A 6000-nucleotide genomic window follows, 5' to 3' on the forward strand; every position below is an offset into this window, starting at 1 on the left:
TAAAAGGACCAGCGATGGAAATAAAGTGGCGTGTCAGTATAGTCGAACTCGATATGTCATATCGTGGTTCGGTAATCGCTAGAGTAGACGGGTAAAATATTAAATGGCTTCAACACGGGTATCTAATTTTTTGTAAATGAAAGAACTATCATATGATGGTAAATCCTAGAGATTTGGGATATCATTGTCGGGACGTCGCCCGAGATTTACTGGACCACGATCTGATATATCGACTTGGTCTTCCGTCAAATGCCACTTCATATTTGTCGCTTGTTCGTTAAGCAATGTTCTATTATTTTTCATTCAGTGCACATGCTTCTTATTTATTTCGCCTATAGGCCAAGGTGGGTGTCGGATGTCAAAGATTACTCCAAGTTGTCTCGACACCTTAATATCTTTTGATTGTATCGCAGTCTTGTGGTGTATTGATCTGATAAAATTGTTAATAACAAAGCCGAACTGAACTGATGATAAATAAATTCACAGATTCGAATTTGACCGTTAAATAACATGTTGAAATTATTCTGCAAGAGAAGCATCATCTATTATTCAATCGAGCAGCGAGCACGAAATTGCCGCCAATAATATGCATCACTGCACATGCACAGTGTACATCACTTCACGTTTGCACGAGAGGGAAACTGAGAGGCGCCGATTGAAAGTTCGTATATGAAATGACTGTCGGAAGCACAAAGAGCATAAGATATTGACCACCGATACGTTTGTTATCTCTCGCAACCAGCGTCCAAAAGCGAATTGTACAAGACCAGGGATGACATTGTCAATGAAATTAGCATTATGAAAAAACACTTCATTGCGGTATAGCCTTCCGTCTGTCGAGTCAACAAGCCCGATTTCGATGGCATTGTTCGATCCTCCTTTGTTTTTTAATGCTTCGGGAACAATCCTGGATTTGAAGTATGGGTAAACAACATGCGCAAACATTTAGCCGATTCTACAAATGACAGAATAAATTCGTCTCCACAATAATTGGGTTCACCTTATGCGTATAGCATTCTTGGGTCGATCAAGTGAATGACAAGAATGCATGTAAGTATATATGACTGTTCAGCTGTACTGATTAGTGACGTATTCTACCTGATTCGTCATGTATGGATGGTTGGATACTCTCCTTTCGAAAGCGTGTCGGAATAGCAGTCAAAATCGAATTTAGATATCTGAAGAGACGCTTTGAGGTACAGAACTACAATATACAATTGAATTATATATTCATATTGAAATAAAACAGAATGTATTTTGCTTTGCTGGTCAGGGGTAAGCGCCAACAGTAGCAGTTCCACATGTACTACATGGCAAGGAGTGCGGAAGATGTTGACTATCCAAAGAGACGCAAGTGCGCCCAAGAGCATAATTTCGAATTCTCAGACTCATAATGCGGTCTGAGATGTCAAACGGGTATGCTGTCGCGGATCAGCCTTGGACAACTGCATAATCCTAGGTCGAAATACCGGTAATCTAGTTTCTGGTTTACCTGAAAATGTTATAGAAAAACTGTATAATGCGAAACGAACCAAGCTTGCCATTCTCATGCTTAGGAGAATGAACTCTGGTTTGATACGAACCGATCTTTCTGTATCGTTATTCAATTGCATTTCCGAGTTTTTACGAATTCACTAAGTTCTAATGCTAATATAATTTGGGGAAAATATGTGGCTATAATTCTAATTCTAATCGAATTCGGAAAAGCTGAAAATTTTCTAGTTGTCAAACTCTGTTGCGAAGTAGCTTTGGAATCCATATATGGAAATATACGTTCCACCTCGTATGTTCTGCGTTCTCAGCATTACCCGGGTATTGAAACGTTGGAAATCTGCCACCGAATCAAATATTTGAAGGACTCGACCGATCGATGTTGACCTCTCTCCGTCCGCGCTACTCGCGGTAGCAATTCGCTCAATGGAAATAGGCAAAACTATATCCTGGTCGAATCATTTCAAACATTTGAGCAATTAAGCATCGTCATAATCATCATCATTTTATTTATTTTATGACAAATGAATACACTACAAGATTAGGATGTTATAAAAAGATAGGAGGGTGCCGAAACGACTTGGAGTAGTATTTTAATCAGACACCCACCTTAGCCTGCCGCATGTAAATAAGAGGCATACACACTGGTTACAAGAAAGGATAACATACAAGGAAGCATGACATTTGAGAGAAAGATAGTTCTCAACCATGAAATGAATAATATAGTCAATATTCACAACCACTCGAGTCCAAAAAGGAGCTTTTTTAATACATGCCTAACATACATTGCATGGTAAAGACTGGATTGTGATTGTACGTGATTTGAAGTTATGGCTAGGCTTAAGTTACAGGTTATGGTTATTGTTAGGATTGTAATTAAGGTTGGAGACAGGGTTAATTGGGTTAGGGTTAGTTTGACGGTTATAAGATCACATGCTCTTGAGCAGAGGTGGCCAGTAATTAAGTACGTCTACTTTTTAGAAGTACTCAAGTATGTTTTGTCTATTTGAGGTAATACCTCAAGTGGTTGCGATGTTTGACGACTTCCAATTCTATGCTTAACAGTTTGTATTTTTAGACATAACTAGTCCTAGATTACTTTCTATTTTACTTACTAGGAAATCGTTACTTCTATAGTTTACGTTAGCAGATGTGATCAGTTACGTACTTCTTTGTCGGAGTACTAAAGTAGATTTTGCTTACTTCCGTTACGTTCTCAACTGAATATGATGAGACTTCTTCTACGTATACGTAACAGTATTCTGTTGTATATGCAAAACTAGTCCTAGAACAATGGTTCTCAACCCTTTTAACCTCGTGGACCGGTAAAAGTTCAAAAAGTATTTGGCGATCCGGTGCACCTGCAACATTTGAAATCAATCCAAAAGGTAAAGTATGCAGTCGTTTTTTCCAACTATGGTACTAAAGAATGATATTCTGAGGGTTTTGTTCGTAATCATATATATTCATGATCGCATTCTGACAGTGGTGAGTCAGCTGAGGTGGAGTAAAATCGGCTTGCCCAGATAAACGTGCTATCGCCGAGAGTCTATTGAAGTATCGCGCCGATGGCCGTGGATAAACCGACCACGCCAACTAGAATAATTTTCATCTCTTCGACAATATCGAGAAAAGAGGCGTGTCGGAGTCGGACCAAGTACCTTGTCGTGCTACCTTGCTCATTTCCCTCTACCACCAGACGTACTATGAATACAATGCCGCACGAAAACACCTCGCAACACCGATACCGAGTCATCCACAGAATGAATGAATCGAAAACGAATGATTGTGCGAATTGCGCTGTTAAGCGAGTACACTCGTACTTGTCGCAAGCTTGAACTTCAAGCCAAAGCGAACATGTTCCCAGGCCCAATGTTACCTCACGAAGTTCTGAATCACTTAGAAATTTCACGTTCTGTTTATTTTATCAATGGACAAGCCTGACATCTTGCATTTTGAAATTAAGGTACGAAACTTTTATATAGCTGGCGGACCAGCAGAAAGGAAGTCACGGACCGGCGGTTAAGAACCAGAATACCTAGAATACTTCACAACTTCTACTAATAGGTTTAAGCCGATTTTGAGTCGATTTTGTGTTGCGCGAATATCAGGTTATATCTAGGGTTGTATTTGAAACAAATGGTGTCTGAAAAAAATGCCTTTAAATTTTTTTCTAACTTTGTATAATTAAGCAATAATTGTGTAAATACTTTCGATAAAACATGTAGTATGAGCATACGGATGATTTGCACCCAATATAGTCAGTCGAGGTAAGCTATACCTTGTATATATACGCTATGGAGTGGCTGGATCCCTCGAAATCATGGTCGGTTCAAAAGTTGTAGCAGGAAGATATAGATCGGAACTGCTGTTCTGATGATGATGACGACCGTCAAAAATGCTGCATAAACGATCTATAGTCTCGGTTTTAGATATTTTGGTCTGTTTATGACAGTGGTCGGAAGCCTTTTTCGTCGAAGGAGCCTTATTTACCTCTATTTTCAATTGCCAACGACAAAACACCGGGATGTCTCAATTAACGATTCGTGATGGCTAAAAAACAATCAAGTCATGTTTGTTTTAAATTGATTTTTGTTTAAAATGCAACCCTAGTTGTAATTGTTTTGTTATTTTAACACTGTTGTTGACACATAGTTCATTTTGTTCAGCAGAATTCTATAATAATTATGCGTCATGTGCTATATACTTGTTTCTGTAACTCAATGAAAATTTGAAGTTCGCCGAAGACTTGCAGATAAGCGTAAGGGTTCGCAAGGAGGTTAGTAATTGTTGAAATCCACTGATCTAGGTCGACAGAAGATTTATGCGAATCTAGTACTGTTGCTTCGTGCGAATTCGTGTTATTTGGCCCCGAGAGATGAAAAAGAGCAGCCCATTCCTTGCGAGAAACGTTGTCAGTTATATAACACATAGGTAATCGATGTTGGCCGAAGGAGAATTGCAGAGCGGCTGCTTATAAGTGATGTATCGAGACAAAGGCCACGATTGTAACACGATTAATGGCGAATGGCTCATTAATGATTCAAAGGGGCGAATATTCGGGCGGAAAGATTTTCATTATTAGTCTACAGTTGGGATCAATCGTGAAATCTTGCGATGTATGCGGTGACGTCACGTATACTGCCACTATTGCGTGCTGCCAGCAGCATTGGTCAACAAGAAAATTTTCACTTTTTTCAAATTAGATTAGAATTAAAATTGTAGCTACAATTTTTTTCAAATTAGATTGAAATTGGAGTTACTAATTCGCGAGAACTTGGAGATTGAATTATGTTCAATTCGTATCGAATTAGATTTTATTCTCATAAGCACGAGAATGGAAAATGATCGTACAGAAAGTCGGACTTGAACTAGACAACTCAAGTTGTCTAATCTCACTAAATTAGAGGTAAATGCCAGTAATCTAATATAGTCTAAGTTGCGTAATATTCCTATGCTCTGATTCTAATTCTAATCTTATTCGTTAAATGTTTCTATACTATGATTTTTAATATACTTTTTTAATATACTTTATTGCGATTCGGGTTTCTCTCGAAGCTGGGGATCTTGTGAGTAAGAAGTGATGTAGCAGTGTGACCACAGATATTCGAATTATATTCTCCGTGTAACCCGCTTACAAAGGTTTCGCAGTGCCCTTTCACTACTGCGAATAACTAATTTTTGTTCGATTTTTCCATAAAACTGTGAAATCTGCATGCACTTTATGCCTTATGGTGACTAGAGTGAACCACAACACCGCTTTCGGTTGTTTATAATGTAGCCTATGAGCATGAACACACTCTACAACCGCTGTCTTGAGGGATTATTCAACGGAAGTACTTCTTACGAGTCGTATGTTTGACACCATTGATCTACACGGGTGGCAAATATATCATTATTTCTCTCTCTATCATATCTGTGTTCGTAAGGATCGATTCTATTGGAAGTACAAAACGTCAATATACAATTGAATTAATATATGTTTTCGCATTCACTTAAAATATTAAGCCCCAGTAGGAGGTGGCCGAATTGCAACAATACGTGAAAGAAAATTTTGTATTCTTCGATTGTATATTGAAGTTCTGTACCTCTAAGAAGCTCTTCAAATTATTCTTCCGTTGTTAGAGGATGACGTAACACCCAAGTTTTCAATTCGAGCCCATCGTCAGCCCGTTCATGCATTATGTTCCGAGTTCCTGAGAAATACAGTGTAACTTGCGTTAGACGTGGCCTTTATCAGACTACAAAACTGTTGTGGCAACACCAACGGGTGGTCCCGATAATAGTCGACCAAAAGTAAATTTCAAAGGCCGAGTCAAGTAGAATGTGATTACTCTTAATTCTGTGAGATTGTGACGCATATTTCGAACAATAGAACTTACAAAACCTCCCGTCGACATCTGAATAAAAGAATTTCACATGATAGCATGTACGAAGGCTGTGCGACGTGTGCGTAAATTCTAACTTTAGTTTGAGAGCATGGAATGTGGAATGCGTTTATCTGATGAT

This window comes from Botryllus schlosseri, chromosome 9, assembly GCF_051294905.1.
Source record: "Botryllus schlosseri isolate E-star chromosome 9, Bs_hap1, whole genome shotgun sequence".
NCBI lineage: Eukaryota > Metazoa > Chordata > Ascidiacea > Stolidobranchia > Styelidae > Botryllus > Botryllus schlosseri.